At 37.8% G+C, this 19,980-nt stretch overlaps 1 long non-coding RNA gene across 1 annotated transcript; it reads left to right on the top strand.

Annotated features, from left to right (window-relative positions):
- The first annotated feature begins 311 nt into the window (after positions 1 to 311).
- On the top strand, positions 312 to 14,704 carry LOC132615780 (uncharacterized). The gene is made up of 3 exons (XR_009572839.1): positions 312 to 491; positions 13,211 to 13,281; positions 14,301 to 14,704. It is a non-coding gene; the product is annotated as an uncharacterized LOC132615780 (long non-coding RNA).
- The last annotated feature ends 5,276 nt before the right edge of the window (positions 14,705 to 19,980 follow it).

Here is a 19,980-nt window from a genome sequence, read left to right as displayed (position 1 = left end):
AGTAAACTAATAAGCCCAATCACCAATCAATTTGAAATCATGTCTCGGATCAATTTTTATTCTGTGAAATTAATGTCAAAAGCAATTTGCGAAAATTATGTTAAGTGGCCCGAATTTTTATATCTATGTACGTATACCTATATACGTTGATATACACATGCATATCAAACATATATAGGTATATGAATACATATCCAACTCACTTCTTGTTTAAAATTTATTGGGCCAGGTCCAACTCACAAACAGCCGACCTGGCCCAGCGTGTGGATAACAAAAAGAGGGTATACCCCCTTCTTTCCTCATTTTTCATGACCAAACGCATCCTTTCTCTTATATATATCTCTCTCTTTTCCTTTCTCAGCTTAACCCTAAGCGCCGCAGGCCATCTTTTTCGCATGTCTCGCCATTAATGGTAACAACACAGAGGTGCAAACCTCCTTTGACTGTTGCACAACCATTTTTGTGTAACAATTCAGAAAAATCGCATCAAGGTAAAACCCTTTTTACTTCTTACTTTTTTCTCCGCATTTTTCTTCGAGTCAACGAAGATCTGATATTTTTTGGCATGTGACTATATGTACGAGCTCATTTTCATTGTTTCTGGGTCGTTTGACTTAGGTCGATTCGTTTCAAGTCGAAATCTGACCGTCCTTTGTTTCATTTTGTAAATCCTAGTAGTTGATTTCGTTGTTTAAGGTTATTTTTCAGTAAAACTTATTTGTCCCACACTTATGGGATTTGGGTTTTTGAAAGGGTTTCACCCCTATATAAAGGGTTTCCCATTTTGCATTTGAAGACAGAGATAGATAAAAAAAATCGTACTATCTTACAAAAATTGAATTTGTTTTCGTATTGTAAGTGCTGAAAATACTTAGGGTTTGTTCTAAATTTGAACCCTTACCATTTTCAGTAAGTTAAAATTTTAAAATATTATTTTAGTTGTTATTGTGTGGCTCGTGTTTTGGGTTGAGTATTTTGAGGTTTGAAGCATCCAAGTCTCATCTCTTCCAGGTTGCACATCTAAAAGGTAATGCTCTTTTATTTATTTAATTACAATGCTGTTTTGGTTAATTATTTGTTAGATTAATACTTGCTTGTTAATATGATTTGAGTATGTCATTAGGGGTTTAGTTAAGATTTGATATATATCTTAGATAAATCATGTCTTGTTCTAATAAGTATTAGTTAAGGGTAATGGATTTAGTTAAATAGGCTCAGACAGTTCTCTTATTTATTTGAGTAAGCTATGTTTAATGTCTGAATGAATAAAAGGATTCGAGTTTCCTTAATCAGATTTAGTCCATTTGTTTAGTTTGGGTGTGATTAAATTCAAGAACTTCTGTACCACCTAACACAAGAATAAATGGTTAGTTTTAAGTTAAGAATAAGATTGGATCCTAAAAGGCTATTGTGTAAAGATGTTGGCACATTTGAACTTAGCTTGTAAATCTGTTAAGCTAGGTGTAACTTTGAGTGAATTATTTCAGAGAAAGATGAAGTGTGATTGAGTTGTTGCTTATAATTTAGGTCTGTTTGTTGAGATTGATTGTTTACTTTTATGGATTCATAGATGTTATTCATTTCATTAGGGGAAAACTGATTATTTTTTAGTGTACCTGAGTAACCTTACAATTTGAACTAGACTCTGTGAATTTTGTTTTCCTTTTTGGAGGAAGAGGTCTTTCCAGTCAGCTAATAAGTTGTTATTATTGCAATATGGATAAAATGAAGTCAGAGTTCTCTGTTTGCCTTGTCTAAATGAAATACTGAAGTCCAAAGTTTTTTTTTTTTTTAAAAAAGAGAAATAATCTGCTCATGATTTCTTTTCCTACTTAGTGTTGAGTCTCTAAATGGAATCTTATCTAGGTGTAGTTTGTTGCTTCAATATGTGCAATAATTATTAGTTTGAATTGTTGGATACCACTTTGCATCTGGATGAACTTCATTTCAAAACAACTTTGATAACTTGAGGCTATACGCTTGGTTTTTCTGAAAACAGGACTGATTTTATTTGTTGATCTAACTTAAAAAATCAACTAAGAAGCTTTTTGAGTCAAGGCTGTGGCATTGAGTTTGTTTCAAAACCTTTTTTTAAGCTGAATTTAACACAATCTGTCTCTGTGAACTGTGTTTAAGCTTTATAATAGCAAAGATAGGCCCTTATGTCCTATAAACCTGAAAAGTATTCATCTGCTCTGGTTTAGCATAAGCAATCTTCATATGAATACAGTTGTCTAAACTTCACTTGACTTTAAGCTTGGAAATCTGTCCAATGTGTTTTGACACATAGTGTAATGAAGACCTGGGTGGATTTTAAAAACTAAGATGACTAAGGCTTTAAATACTAGGGTAGTTTGTTTGATTAATTGTCTGCGCTGGGTGAAGGAGCCTAAAATTGAATTGGTATCCTGTTGAGGCATGAATATGCAAATACTGGAAGTTCTGGGGACTCATCTGTGCCTGCCTATCTTTAAGTTTAAACTTGATGGGACCTTAACGGGACCAAATGCATAGATGACTGGAGTAGGAAATTGTCTTGAATCACATATGCTTTTTGTGTATGTCTCATGGGACATTGAATGTTGACTGTTTATTTTCCATTGCTATAAATGATTGTAGATGACTGTTTGTTGACTGTTTTGGTATTTCTTGTTCATACTTAATTTAAATAAGACAAAGACCTTGATATATGCATATATACCTCTATTTTACCCTTAATATACATTGGTAGGGAGACTTAGTAAACCATTAAGGATTAAGCTTGAGTCCTCTCCGGTGTTTTCCATGTCTGGGGTTCATGAAACCTCCTGAATCATGTGCGACATCGGGAATACGGGGGTAAAAGCTTTCTTTCATTGGCTACTCTATATGCCTATAAGTGTATAAATAGGTGTATATGGGTAGTATATACAAGTATATCCATATGACTTTGACTTATTCAAAATAACTTGGGTCTATATTTTAAAGTTTTAATCCGTGGCCTCCATTTAATTTAGTTATGTAGCCTATATTCAGCCTGCTTTATTTATACTTTGATGTACTTGTCTAAAACCGGATATTAATTTTGTACTCCTTGTGTTACGTGTGCAAAACACTCTCCTTGCATTGTTAGGCCATTTCATCTACTAAAACGGGAATTGGGCCGAGGCCCAGTTCCAAGTTCAGATCGAGTCCTATTGGAAGTTGAAAGGGAAGCAAATATTGTGTTGAAGGCCCAACTATGGGTAAAAATAGCCTCATACGTCTTTGGTAGCCCATTAGTGAAATCTTTCTCTCCTTTCTATTATTGATTGTCTGTACAAATGTAAATTAAACCTCATTATTAGTGAAACCCTTGTGTATGTTAGGATTTAGGAAAAACAACTTAGTAGTTTAGGTAATGTCATCAAAACAAATCAGCTTTTTTCTTAAAAAACTCAAGAGATTTCAAAAGCTAACCTTTTTTTTTTTTGTCACGACTTAAGAGCAGTAATCAAAGGGGTCTTACCTAATTTAAGTGTTTTTAAGTCCTAAAAACGAGTTGGATACTCCTTTCAAAACAAAAATGATCGTATTGCTAAGTATGAAATTGTTACGGGTTTAATATTGGTACAAATGAACCTTTCAAACCACAATCACTGAATTGAAAAACAAATGATTTCTGGGCATTCAGTAAGTTTAAAGAGGAATTATCTTAGACATTATGGACTTTGGAAAATTGAGACTATTGAACTTGGAAAACCTAGACACCTTTTTCTGGAAAATAGATTGGGCCTGGAAGCACGCAAGACTATTTGGACTAAATTGCGTTTTCTGGGCCGAGACTATTTGGACTGGGTAATGACGGTGAAATGAACTTGGATCTAGAATGTGCTTGACCTATGGGCTTCAAATGATTAAAATTGGACTTAATTTAATTTGTAACCTTTTTCTATATATATATATATATATATATATATATATATATATATATATATATAAAACGGGAATATATCCCATAGTTTGTATTTATATAAAATAAAACCCGCAAGTACTAAACATTTTGGTAGGACTAGAATAGTAGCGACTCTACTTGGGAGAAATCACGGGTGTGTCCTAGTCCGGCAACAAAGCCAGTTAAACACTTGCGCGGATTTTTTTAAACCAAAACCCCTTTTTATAAGGGGACTTTTTGCAGGAGTTTTTCTCAAAGCTTATGATGTGAATAAGAATGACATTTTTGCGAAAAATTTAATACTTTTAAACAAGTAAATACATTAATCACACATTGAAGCTCGAAGGTCAACCGTCTTCTACGGATCCTTAATACTAGGGTGCTTAGAACCTTCCCTAGGGGATCACCAGAACCCTTACCTCGAACGCTGGTTTAAAAGGATTTTTTCTTTGTTTGAATAAACCCTTTTTAACTCAGTTTTCCTAATTTCCCTTAATAAATTAGGTGGCGACTCTAAAAAATACTAAAATCGAATTAGAGCACCAACAACCTCGTAGTAGCTTCTATGCCTTAACCCGCGTAAAAGTGAACCATAACATCCGTTATATTGTTGATTCTGAGAATTAATTGAGTATTCCTATGATTATAGTAATGGGTTTTGTCCTTTTGGTATTGAATTTGGTATTTTGATAATAAAGTTTCCGTTTTGACCTTGAGACTCGTTTTTCCTAAATTAAAGGGTGGAGTTTAACCCGAATAGAAAGTAGTCAATATGGATATCATTCTTTATGGTTTCTTACATAGAATTTACATGTGAATAGAGTTTATTTATTTGGAGACGCTTCAGAAGACAAGGCACCTGTTCGGCTGCCAGGTAGGTTATGGCTTTCCTTTCGGTAAGACTCTGGTTAGTTTCATATATTCGTGTATTAGAAGGAACGGAGAATGCATGTGTAGGAATTGGAGATTTGGTATGGAATCGTAGGATTTTATTGTTGTGTGATTTGTGTGTTCGGGCTTGTGGCCTGTAGACTCCTTAGGATGTTTGGTGTGGTTTCTTGAATATTGGTGGAATTTATGTGACTTGGGAGTAGTGGATGGTACATAATTTATTTATGTCTCACGATGGGAAATTCCATAATATGTGGTTAACTGTGTTATATCATTAATAGCGAACCTAGTTGATAAATGCGAGGATAAAATGTACCAAAGATTGTGACTGAGTCCTAGATTGAGTTGTGAGGAATGATTGTGAGTAGAAGGTGAAATTACTTGCTCTGAGCTATTAGGCCAAGTTAGGGGAAGTAGTAATAATCTGTATTGACTTGATTAACCTATTGTGTGTTTGGGGCTAGGCACCCGGTTCTGTAGTGAATTGATTGTTCTGTTGTGTTGGCTTGATGTCATGAGTTATTGATTGATGTTGGATTCTGTTTTATCATCTTGATTACGAAACTATTGGCATACCCGCTGTTGGTACTCTTGATTCGATTATATTGTTGGCATACCTACTGTTGGTACTTGTGATTCGGTTATATTGTTGGCATACCCATTGTTGGTACTTGTGATTCAGTTATATTGTTGGCATACCCACTGTTGGTACTTGTGATTCGGTTATATTGTTGGCATACCCACTATTGGTACTTGTGATTCGGTTATATTGTTGGCATACCCGATTGTTGGTACTTGTGATATTGATCAGACTGTTGATGTTGACTCATGCATTGCACGCATTCTCATCCATTAATGACATATTATTGATATCCTGATTATAGTGGATAAAACTCTTTTACTTGAGTGATATGAGATGGCCGATGTCTGATGTTCATCCCGGAATCATTGATTAAGTGAGATTAACACTTGATAATTTACTTGAGTGACGTGAGATGGCCAATATCCGATGTTAGTTTCGAAATCGTTGATTGCATGGCCGATATCCGATGTTAGTTCCCGAATCGTTGATAGTGCATGGACTCCGCGGGTCTCCCAGAGTAATGTCAGTGAGAACCCCCTGTGGGCAAAGATCCAGGATCCCATCTGTCTGTTGGGAAAAGATCCGGGAAAAGTGGCACTAAGACTTTGCGAGTCACATTGGGTTGTGCTACCGAGACGTCGATATTTCCATCTGGAGTACATATATACACAACATTTGCATGGAATTGCATTTCATTCATACATCATTGCATTGCATTGCATTATGGTTTGTGTGAGATGATTTGATGTTTACTTGTGATGTTGGATTCGGATTGATACATTGAGACTTGGAACGGAATTGGGATTAAATGCTATTTAAGCGATGGTGTATACTTATCTTCGATTATCTTGATTTTATTGGTTGGCTTATTGAGAGGATCGTTCGTAGGACCATTTGTATGTTGGGCCTCTAAAAGGATGTAGACTAAAGATATCATAGTGAAGAGTCGATTCCTAGACCAAAAATGAAAGGTATAATGATATATGGTTTTGTAAAGAATGTTGTGGATTTTTCTTGTGATTATTTGAGGAAAGTTAATGATTTAAGGATCTTGATGTTATAATGAGCAGTACATAGATTATGACTTGACTTAGTTACTATCATGTTTATTTGTGAATTCTTTTACTGATATGTGTTACAAACCATTGTCGGCCTATGCTACTGTCACGACCCAAACCGATGAGCCGTGACGAGGGGTCTGACCTCTAGCGACCAAACACCCCTATACTCGTATCTGAAATATATTGAACATCAAAGGCCTATGAATGGCACAACTAATCTCATAAAAAGGAAACACCAAAATTCTGTACAATCTCATACATATACACACAATCATGCGAAAGGACAGTGCAAGCCAACTAGGCTACTACATATATACAGTACACAAAAGAATAGAAGCCGACAAGGCTACATCGTCTGACTAATACATACAACTGTCTATAGACCTCTACTGGAATAAGAGCTGTAGAAAGGACGGGACAAGGCCCCGTCATACCCATATGCATACACATCTCAAAAAGAGAGGCATACCAAAACTGACTGTAGCTCCTGATCGAATGGAGCGTACTGACCACTGCTAAATCTAGAGGTCTTACTGAGCTGGACCACCTGTCTGTCTCCCTGTACCTGCGGGCATGAACGCAGCCCCCCGAGCAATGGGGAGTCAGTACGGATAATGTACTGAGCATGTAAAGCATAAGAGCAACATCATATATATATATATATATATATATATATATATATATATATATACACACACATGGGAATCATGAATAAGATCTGAACTCATAAGCTGAAATGACTGACTGCATGTACTTGTATGAACTAGTATCTGCATGAATCTGTATAACTAACAATGCCTCTGTGGGCGCATAATACGCATGCTCATGCCTATCAATGAAGGTCATGCATCTATATATAGGTGCGTATATAACGCCTGATATATGCGCGTATATAACGCCTGTTTCTTTTCTCATATCGTATCGGTCTCTCTGCGGCCATCATCATATACCTTGCTGTGATTTTTGCAGCCTTATTCTCATATCAACATATTAGTACACTAGCTGATCAGGTGGTAATGCGTATATAACGCCTGCTCCTTTCCATACCCTATATACATATAATACTTGCGTATATAACGCCTTCTGGTCACGGGTCAACACACATATATATAAATGAATATAATGCATGAATAACTGTATACATAAAACCTGACCCATGAATAGAAGGAATAACCGTAAAGGGGTACATGAACATCAAAGACTGTAATACTCCTAATACTTCTAAGAGTAGAGTAATGTGGACTCGCTTATTAGATCGTATCATAGGATCATGCCAAAAGAAGAAAAGGGTAGCTTAACATACCTCGACATATATCAAATCGACCAACTCCTACTTCTCGACTTGTAAATCTACAATTAAGACAACATAAACCTTCATTAGACTAGGTACTTCACTTGCTAACCCCCTTTTTGATGCATAGAGGGCTTAACGAATCATGAACAACATTTCTCTCATAAGCTTAACTACTTTTCCACTTCTCACTCAATCCTACATCAACTACGATACTCACATCAACAATGACAACGCATATATATATATATATATATATATATATATATATATATATATATATATATATATATATATATCTATATATATATATATATATATCAAAATATACGTAAACCCGTTTCTAATCATCTCTTAAAACAACCCTATATCACTAAATTGCTTTTCATCAACTTAACACTTCCACAATTACCTTCTCTTCACTTAGAATCACTAAAACTCTTGATACTCAACTTAAATACAAAGGTAGAAATCATTTACATACCTTGAGGGGTCACGAATCACTCCAACTTCAACTCCCTAAACACCACTCTTGAAGAAACCCTAGAAGCAACTTTTCTTCTTCACCATCTCGGGTTTACGGGTTCAGGGTCTCATCAAATCTTCACTAATAGGATGAAAAATATTGGGAGGTAATATTTTAGGGTTTTCTGATTTTTGTGAATAGGAAAATGTGAAATGAAGTCGTGACCCACATATTTATACTTGGAAGCCAAAAGGCTACAGCGGTCCGGTTCGACGAGCGGGTCGATGGCTCGTCGACGTGTCGACGGTCCGTCAACTTGCCTGTCGACCTGCACCTGCAGAATGCATGGCTGCGGAACCCTGTCAATGTCGTACAACGACGGTCTGTCGAAAGGTTCGACGACCCGTCGATCTTGATTGGTGTCCTGCAGGTTTTTCTTATCTCACGTCGATTCGATTCGTTCCCTTTCTAGTCCTACAAATCACCAGGAATACTTGCTGGTACCATTTCACATGGGGTGAGACACTTTCTATCTCCAAAAATCGGGCTCGGGTCTCGATTCCCAAGACATACTCAACTAGGAAATCATAAGTTCTACCCCTACGAAAGCGAGGGGTGTAACAGATACTTATTCAGTACGCGTTGATTGTACTGATACTGCTCTTGCTACACCCTTTTTGGGTGTAGAGTGTTTCAGGTGATTAATTGCAACATGTTCGGAGATGCGCAGTGCCTAATTTGAAGGCCTCCTCCTATTTCATTTCGGGACGGAGGTTGGTGTTATAGTGTTGTTGTAATGCATGTCATTTAGTCGCTCTTGTACTAGTCTAGACCAGGTCGTGGGAACTTGAAAAGAGTCTTCTTTTACTTAACGGTTGTAAATATCTTCAATATTGAAATTTAGTAGTAAAGTGATTTCTGCTGTTAATTGTTTTTTTATTGTAATATTCAAATTGTCTTTACTTGATTACTGTGTTATTGATTGAGGGTTCGCCTACCGAGGAGGGAAAGGTAGGTACCCGCGCGATCCTAAATCGGGTCATGACAAGGGTTTACATTGTTGACACCTATTTTTTACCTCCATAAAGTTTATGTAATTACCTAGTGAAATATGTATTTTATGAGCCACAAAATTATTTCGATAATATTTTGCCATTTTATTTGGCAAAATGAGTTCAAACATATATTGTAAGTTATTTAAAGTATTTTACATATTTTTACCATTAATATTAAAGTACTTGTCACGACCCGTCTAGAGGGCCGCGACGAGCACTCGGTGCTAGCCCACCCGGGCACCCCTTAACTCACTTTTATGCTTACATCTAGGTGAGCCATACAATTAAACATATAAATCTATTCGTTCATCATACCAGTCCCATTGGACGACAATGCCTTTATATAGTGATTGGCATCTATGCCACATCAACGTACATGACCCGACAAGGCTATCAAAATGATATACAAAATATGGGCCGACAAAGCCAGACATATCTAACCATATACAAGTGACTACGAGCCTCTAAGAAGAGTATAACATATCACATGAGCGGGACAGGACCCCGCTGTGCCCATAATTATGTACACAAAGAATGAGTACCCAAAAGCTATGGCTCCGAATGAAATGGAGCTCTGGTAGGTGGTCTCTGAGAATACCGCTATGGATCAAGCCTGTCTCCCTGTGCACCTGCGGGCATGACGCAGCGGCCACAAACAAAAGGACGTCAGTACGAAGAATGTACTGAGTATGTAAAGCATAGTCAATATCAATATAGAAGCATAGATAGCAACATAAGAAATAGCATAGGATGGGAGATGGCAATATCATCATCATATGCACTTAATTGCCTTTTATAGGAACTTTCCCTTGCTAATACGCATTTGTGTACATACATGACTAACCGTACTCCACCATAATATTCGTACCATATTTGTGCTCGTATTCGTATACATGCCCTTATTCACATTCATATATATGGTCATATCATATTCGTATTCATATCATATACATAATCATGTCACACACATAGCATTTACATAGCATACCCGACCACGTAGGATCGGTGTTTCATACATATCCTTATATAACATACCCGACCACGTAGGATCGGTGTTTCACGTACCCGATCATATATAGGCTCGGTGATCATACATACCTGGCCAACCAAGGCTCAGTGTTACACGTACCTGGCCCTACCAAGGCTCAGTGTTGTCCATACCCAACTGCAGTGGTGTGCGCGCGTTACGTAAATATACATACATATACATCTATACATATACTACCCGGCCATATAAGCTCGGTGTTCCATAATAGTCATACAAATACACAATAGCTCATAAGCATCTTTACTTTTAACCCCATTATCATAACCGTCATCGTTATTATCATTATAGCCATCATCAATACCATTATCACTATTATCATCATTCATTTCATCTACCTTAATAGGCCTACTCGTCATGTGAGGAACTTAGTACAATCGTAGCGTATCAAGAATCGTGAGCTTACAAGCTCGGAAGATCAAATCATTTGAAAGACAACATACTCGTATAGAGGATTTAGATGTTTGGCCAAAGAACCATGCCTTATGAAAGAAGGGTTAGCCTTACATACCTTTCCGTTCGACTATTTATCGCTTGTACGTTCCCCTTCAACGATCGCGTTTCTACCTTCATTAAAGTAATACGATCATTAGAATCGATAGCTAGCATATATGACTAAAGCTAGAGAAAATCGGACAGCATCTCCTCCATAACGTATCTCAACTCCCAAACGTCAATAATAAATTCACGATGCCATCACAATAGTCATTACTCATTCACTTTATCCATATTTTTAGACTTACATTCAATTCATCCATAACCATGGCCATAACACACACGACGTCCATTTACATACATTGTTCATCTCATGTTCTCAACATCATTTATATCGTATTTACATCACAATACATCAAGACCCATAGCTCAATTCATACTATTTCTCAAAATGACACTATTCCGTATTCATGACTCATTTTTCTATACTCTTCTACAATCCAAGTATTTCAACTCTTAACTACCTTAAACAACATAGAAATATCATGAATCTTACCTTAAATGTTGTAGGAACAAGCTTTAGTTGATAATACTCCACTTTGAGCAAAACCCTAGTTTATCTCCATTTGGATTTCTTGACCTTGGATGATCTTGATGGTTTTCATACACTTGATTCCCTTGATTTATGTTGTTGATCACCAAATATCCTTGAATTCTTGTGGAATATATGTAGAGAGATGTTCTAGAGAGAAGGGGTGTGATGTAGAAGTGAAATGAAATAAGCCTTGGTCCCCTTATTTAATGACTTAAAAATTTGATTTGAAGTGCACAGTGGTCGTAAACTTGGTTTACGGTCCGTATTCTAGTTTACGGACCGTCCTTCGTGGTCGTATTTAATCATATCAGAACCAGAAACTCAAACTGAGATGTGGTGATTTACGGACGCATTTTACGGGCCGTAAACCACTTTACGGTCCGTATTTCATTTTACGACCAACTGGCGAGAATGCAAACTTGCAACTTTTCACATTTCCGAAACCTATAATTATTCATTATGGAGCATAACCTCTCTCTTATTGCGATTGCCTTCGGAATCTCACTTAGGGTTGTTATATCCCGTATTTTCGCATGTTCGGAAAATTCGAAATAATTTTTGACTTGTAAGAAATAAGGCCATAATTTGATTTTTATTTAAAATATGTGTGTTGTCCATGAAATGTTGATATGGAAATATCGAGGAAGGCTAAGGGAAAAAATTGGAATTTCGGAAATTAGTTTCGGGAATTACAAAATAAGCCCCTAAATGAATTGGGCTAGAAAAAAAAATGAAAGAAATTGAGGCCCAAAATTGGTGTTGGCCGGTTATGGAGGAGAAAAATGGGCCAAGCCCAAGTGCCATAAAAATCCAAGTATAATAAGTAGCAACAAAAGGCCACAATTCTTCATTCATCATTGGAAGTTTCAAGAACAAAATAAAGGAGAGAGAGAGAGAGACCAACAAAGGCCATTCGACCACTTCAAAAAAAAAATTTGTGGAGCTCAAATCTTTGGTTCAAACTCATCTCTTTTGAATTCCTATTAAGTTGGAAACCCTCTTCAATGTGATACAAATTTGGAGGCAAGAAAGTACTTTTTTTATCAAGTGGGAATTCTTGAAAAAGGTAAGAATTCTACTCTTTTTATCTTGGAAGAATTATATATATATATATATATATATATATATATATATATATATATATATATATATATATATTGTAGTATATGGAAGTGAAGGTAAAGTATGAGAATTTTGTGTTATGGGTATGTGGGTGTGTGGCCGAAAATGGGTAAATGGAGAGGGATGATCAAAATTTTATTTATTATGTTAATTGTGTTGTAATGGCCTTTTAATGCAAATGGAAGAATTCTAGTTCTAGTTGGCATGAAAAATTTGTTGTTAAGTTGTTGTCGGAAAGTATGTGATGTTATTATAGATTATGTAATTGTGAGAATGGAATTGTTAAAGTGAAAATTTCAGTTGTTGTTGATGAAATTGGAAGATGAAAAATGTGTTGTGAATGTTGTGTCGAAGGTTGGAGATTTCGGATGAATTCTAGTCTTGGTGGGATTTTTGTATATTTTGTAGAATGGTATGAAATGCCTTGAAATGCTTTTGAATGATCTTGAATTGGTAATGAATGTGTAATTGTCGATATTGGCTTGAAAAATTCGTAGTTGAATTGAATGTCGATGAATTATGTTGAAAGGAAGGTTACTAGTGTTGGAATGCATTTTAGATCGGTTTTTGATGTTATTGGTTTGGTTGTTGGTATTGTTGGTATGGTTGTTGATGAATTTGGCCGAGTTTAATTCTCGGGGATGTTGAATTTACAGGGGAGGTGCTGCCGAAATTTCGGTAGACAAATACTAATTAGAATTAAAATTCTAAGTACTTGTAGCTAATTTTTGGAAATTGATAATATTATTGTAGATATTGGAGAGCCCGAGACTTGAGTCGGGATTTGTTTGGCGAGTGATCGAGATTGGTAGTGAGCGATCGAGGTATGTGAAGCTTATCGTTCTTCTTTTTTGGCATGACCCTTATGAAATAAATGAATGGCATATATGTACGTTCTAAAGAAAATTCTACTCTTAGAGCAATTAGGATGGCCTATGTCTTTGATTTTCATGAACTAATCCATACGACTTGTCACATGCCTATGATGTTTGAAGTATTAGTCGATACGTTTCCGGATATGGTTTGAAAAATATTTGATATGGTCTAAGTTGGACACGTAAATTTTGGATATGTGCATATGATTCTAAGACTCCGTTTGAAGTACCATATAAGGTTATTTGAAAGTTCCTTAATAGGAATGATACTAAATTTTCAGAAAATGACCTATGATGTATTTTTCGAAAGTTCGTAACTTTTGTATACTGATTCCGATGGACCCGATGCCTACCTTAAGCCTTCTAATATCAGTATGTATATGTATTTATCCGTCGAGTCTTGGAATTTATTTAAAATGTATATGCATATGGTTTCCGCACTACTCCGCTCGTGCCTACTACTATCATATCGTTCGCTGGATCCCGGGACGGTTTTGTGATCGTGCGCACTATGTAATATTCGGCAGTATGATGTGTTACGGTTCCCGAGGCCTCGCTATAGGGCCGGGTACCGCTTATATACGGCGTTATGATGTGATATGATATATGACATGTTCTGGCGTTGTGATACGTTATGATGATACGAGATGTTCGGGGTTTGTACGGAGATCTGAAACTTTCTGGTGTATGATGTGTTGTGGCGCCAGCGTCGGAGTGGCGACCACGTTCCTGAGCCTTATGCACGATTTTTTTATTTGCATGATATATATATATATATATATATATATATATATATATGTGTGTGTGTGTGTGTGTCTTCTGCACAGATTTTGATGTATTCTTCAGTATCCATATTCTGCACTCCTCACTTTGGTTATGATTCTGACTTCAGTATTTCATGCTTTACATACTCAGTACATATTTCGTACTGACCCCCTTTCTTCGGGGGCTGCGTTTCATGCCCGCAGGTACGGACGCTCGTTTTGGTGATTCTCCGGTATAGGATACATATTCTGCCACTTGGAGTACTCCTTTTGATCCAGAGCTCATATTTTTGGTACATATCTTCTGTTATGCATACTCTGTATATATACGACTATTTGGGTACGGCGGGGCCCTGTCCCGTCATATGTTTTGTTATGTTTTGTAGAGGCCTGTAGTCATATATGTGGGTCATGGGTCATGTTTGTTCGTTGTGATTATGATCTGCGTCTTAATGCGGCCCCGTTTACTATTATGGCTAAAACGGTCCATTTGTCTGTATATGTGTATATATCTGGCGATGTGTATTCCGCCAATCTATTGGATTTGGATATGATGTTTCTATACGGGCGACCGCTTAAGATGATATTTGCTTTCAGTACTTGCTTAAAATGACGTATGTTAAGTTTGAATGAATTTTGGATATGTCGATCTGGTACGTAAGTCTGTTTGGGTGTCCAAATAGGGCACCAGTCGCGGCCCACGGGGCTGGGTCGTGACAAGGGTCGTCAAATGTTATTTCTTACTCGCGGAAACATCGTACACTCGTACTCATCACTAGTTCATTCACTTGCGTACCAACGGATGATTTTCCGAGGTGTAACATTCTTCCCCCCTTAAGAATATTTGTCCTCGAATGTTAACGTCTTCGGGGATTCTATAAAAATTTCGCCAGAGTTTCCCCTATAATATGGCACTACCATCCTGTCACAACAACCCATAATATCGATGCCTCACAGGGCCACAACACAATAGCATACAAATTTGGCCACGCACGACCCAAAAAGCATAAAAGGAAAACATACATACCTTAAAATCTTGACGTCTCATCTTGGACTTCTTCCAAGGGCATGAGGGTATTTGGATCGCATACTTTCTTCCGCTTCCCATGTCATTTCTTCTCGTTTACTGCTTCTCCATAAAACCTTAACTGAGGCCACTTCTTTGTTTCTAAGCCTCCGTACTTGCCTATCTATTATGGCAATGGGTATCTCTTCATAAGATAACTTTTCTGTCACATGTACATCACTTATTGGCGCGATCTTAGTAGGATCTCCTACACACTTCCGAAGCATCGAGACATGAAAAACCGGATGGACTGACTCCAAATCCGGAGGTAGATCTAATTCATAGGCTACCTTGCCCACTTTTCGTACAATCTCATAAGGCCCAATGTATCGGGGACTAAGCTTCCCCTTTTTTCCAAACCTCATTACACCCTTCATAGGCGACACTTTCAAGAATACCCAGTCTTTCACTTTGAACTCCAAGTCTCTTCGACGATTATCCGCATAGGACTTTTGGCGACTTTGGGCCGCTAACAACCGATCTTGTATGAGCTTAACTTTCTCTACAGCTTGGTGGACCAAATCTGGCCCTATCAATTTAGCCTCTCCTGTTTCAAACCACCCGATTGGGGATCTACACTTCCGCCCATATAAAGCTTCATACGGTGCCATTTGAATGCTAGAATGGTAACTGTTATTGTAAGCAAATTCAATGAGTGGCAAATAATCATCCCAATTTCCTCCAAAATCTATCATACATGCTCGTAAGCTATCTTCAAGAGTCTGAATAGTACGTTCAGCTTGTCCATCGGTCTGTGGATAAAATGTCGTGCTAAGGCTAACTTGGGTCCCTAAACCCTCTTGGAACAACGTCCAGAAATTAGGTGTAAACTGAGTCCCTCTATCGGAGATAATAGATACTGGAACACCATGGGGTCTCACTATCTCTTTAACATATAGCTTTGCATAATCTTCTGCCACATACGTCGTTCTGACGGGTAAGAAATGAGCTGACTTTGTGAGTCTATCCACAATCACCTATATGGAATCATACTTACGTCGAGAACGGGGTAAGCCTGAAATGAAGTCCATGTTAATCACTTCCCATTTCCAAGTTGGGATTTCTATAGCTTGCAACAATCCACCCGGCTTTTGGTGCTCGATTTTCACTTGTTGACAGTTGGGACATTGAGCCACAAATTCTGCTATATCTTTCTTCATCCCATTCCACCAATATATAGACTTGAGATCATGATACATTTTCGTCGCTCCGGGGTGAACAGAATAACGGGAACAATGAGCTTTTCTCAAAATATGGTGGCGTAGACCTGCCACATCGGGAACACATAATCTGCCTCGACATCGAAGAACTCCGTCTCCTGAAATATCAAATGATGACTCCTCTTTCTGAGGGAGCGTATCTCTGTAATGCTTTAGCATGGAATCCTCATATTGTCGCTCTTTCACTTCTTCCACTAGCGACGACACTGCTAAATTCTGAATTGTAGTTCCCCTGCTACCTGAGTCCACCACTCCAACTCCTAGGCTAGCTAACTGCTAGGGCTCACGAGCCATTCCCCTCTTCTCTGGTCGTACATCACATAAACTTCCCATCGATATGCGGCTAAGATCATCAGCTACAACATTTTCCTTTCCAGGGTGATACAAAATATCGACATCATAATCCTTTAGCAGTTCCAACCATCGTCGTTGCCGCAAATTCAACTCTTTCTGCTTGAAGATGTACTGGAGACTCTTATGATCTGTGTAGATATCCACATGGACACCATATAAATAATGTCTCCATATCTTTAATGCCTGAACCACCGCAGCCAATTCTAAATCATGGGTCGAATAATTCTGCTCATGTTTCCGCAATTACCTTGAAGCATACGCAACCACTTTACCATGTTGCATCAATACATAGCCTAGCCCAACACCTGAAGCATCACAATAAACAACATATCCTTCCAATCCCTCTGGGAGTTTCAAGACAGGGGCAGAAGTCAACCTATCCTTCAACTCTTGGAAACTACGTTCGTAAGCATTTGTCCATTGAAACTTAGCTGATTTCTGGGTCAACTTTGTGAGCGGTGCAAAAATAGAAGAGAAACCTTCAACAAACCTCCTGTAATAACCTGCTAAGCCCAGAAAGCTACGAACCTCCGTAGGAGTTGTGGGCCTTGGCCAAGTCTTCACGGCCTCAATCTTTAGACTATCCACTCGAATACCATCGGCTGCAACAATATGCCCCAGAAATGCAACTGAGTTCGACCAAAACTCGCATTTGGAAAACTTTGCAAACAACTCTCGAGTCCGAAGAACTCCAAGGACAGTGAGCAAATGATCCGCATGTTCTGCCTCGGATCTAGCATACACCAAGATATCATCAATAAATACGATCACAAATAAATCCAGGAAGGGCCTAAACACATTGTTCATCAAATCCATAAATACTGCCGGTGCATTAGTTAGCCCAAATGACATCACCCGGAACTCGAAATGACCATATCTTGTTCTGAAGGCTGTCTCAGGGTGTATGTTTTGATTGATCCGGGCTCCACATTTTCCTATGTTACTCCATATATTGCGGGTCGATTTAAAGTCGAGCCGGAGTCGATCAAACCTTTTGAGGTGTCTACACCCGTGGGTGAATCGGTAATAGCTAGCCGAGTATATAGAGATTGTGTAGTTGTGATATGTGACCGCTGTACTATAGTTGACTTGCATGAACTAAAGATGGTAGATTTTGATGTCATTATGGGCATGTATTGGTTGGCTTCTTGTTATGCCAATGTTGATTGTAGAATGAAGATGGTTCGTTTCCAGTTTTCGGGAGAACCAGTTTTAGAATGGAAAGGGAATACGGCTTCACCAAAAGGTAGGTTTATTTCCTATCTAAAGGCAAGAAAGATGGTCACAAAGGAATGTATTTATCACCTAGTGCGAGTTCAAGATATGGAAGCTGAATCGCCAACCCTTCAGTCAGTTTCGTAGTAAATGAATTTCCGGATGTGTTCCCGAAAGAGCTTCCAGGCCTTCCTCCCGAGCGGGAGATTGACTTTGCTATTGATGTGTTGCCAGACACTAAGCCTATATCTATTCCTCCTTATAGAATGGCACCTGTTGAATTGAAGGAGTTGAAGGAGCAATTGAAAGATTTGCTTGATAAAGGTTTTATTAGACCTAGTTCATCCCCGTGGGGAGCGCCCGTATTGTTCGTTCGAAAGAAAGACGACTCCTTGAGAATGTGCATTGATTATCGGCAATTGAATAAGGTGACGATTAAGAATAAATATCCTCTTCCGAGGATTGATGATTTATTTGATCAATTGCAAGGCGCCAAATGGTTTTCAAAGATTGATTTGAGGTCAGGGTATCATAGGAACTTTCCCTTGCTAATACGTATTTGTGTACATACATCACTATCCGTACTCCACCATAATACCCGTACCATATTTGTGCTCGTATTCGTATACATGCCCTTATTCACATTCATATACATGGTCATATCATATTCGTATTCATATCATATACATAATCATGTCATACACATAGCATTTACATAGCATACCCGACCACGTAGGATCGGTGTTTCATACATATCCTTATATAACATACCCGATCACGTAGGATCGGTGTTTCACGTACCCGATCATATATAGGCTCGGTGATCATACATACCTGGCCGACCAAGGCTCAGTGTTACACGTACCTGGCCCTACCAAGGCTCAGTGTTGTCCATACCCAACTGCAGTGGTGTGCGCGCGTTACGTAAATATACATACATATACATCTATACATATACTACCCGGCCATATAAGCTCGGTGTTCCATAATAGTCATATATATACACAATATCTCATAAGCATCTTTACTTTTAACCTCATTATCATAACCGTCATCGTTATTATCATTATAGCCATCATCAATACCATTATCACTATCATCATCATTCATTTCATATACCTTAATAGGCCTACTCGTCATGTGAGGAACTTAGTACAATCGTAGCGTATCAAGAATCGTGAGCTTACAAGCTCGGAAGATCAAATCATTTGAAAGACAACATACTCGTATAGAGGATTTAGATGTTTGGCCAAAGAACCATGCCTTATGAAAGAAGGGTTAGCCTTACATACCTTTCCGTTCGACTATTTATCGCTTGTACGTTCCCCTTCAACGATCGCGTTTCTACCTTCATTAAAGTAATACGATCATTAGAATCGATAGCTAGCATATATGACTAAAGCTAGAGAAAATCGGACAGCATCTCCTCCATAACGTATCTCAACTCCCAAACGTCAATAATAAATTCACGATGCCATAACAATAGTCATTACTCATTCACTTTAGCGATATTTCTAGACTTACATTCAATTCATCCATAACCATGGCCATAACACACACGACGTCCATTTACATACATTGTTCATCTCATGTTCTCAACATCATTTATATCGTATTTACATCACAATACATCAAGACCCATAGCTCAATTCATACTATTTCTCAAAATGACACTATTCCGTATTCATGACTCATTTTTCTATACTCTTCTACAATCCAAGTATTTCAACTCTTAACTACCTTAAACAACATAGAAATATCATGAATCTTACCTTAAATGTTGTAAGAACAAGCTTTAGTTGATAATACTCCACTTTGAGCAAAACCCTAGTTTATCTCCATTTGGATTTCTTGACCTTGGATGATCTTGATGGTTTTCTTACACTCGATTCCCTTGATTTATGTTGTTGATCACCAAATATCCTTGAATTCTTGTGGAATATATGTAGAGAGATGTTCTAGAGAGAAGGGGTGTGATGTAGAAGTGAAATGAAATAAGCCTTGGTCCCCTTATTTAATGACTTAAAAA

Source organism: Lycium barbarum, chromosome 10, assembly GCF_019175385.1.
Source record: "Lycium barbarum isolate Lr01 chromosome 10, ASM1917538v2, whole genome shotgun sequence".
In the NCBI taxonomy this organism is placed as follows: domain Eukaryota; kingdom Viridiplantae; phylum Streptophyta; class Magnoliopsida; order Solanales; family Solanaceae; genus Lycium; species Lycium barbarum.
The sequence above is the reverse complement of the archived record's forward strand: the minus strand, read 5'-3'. Positions and strand labels throughout refer to the sequence as shown.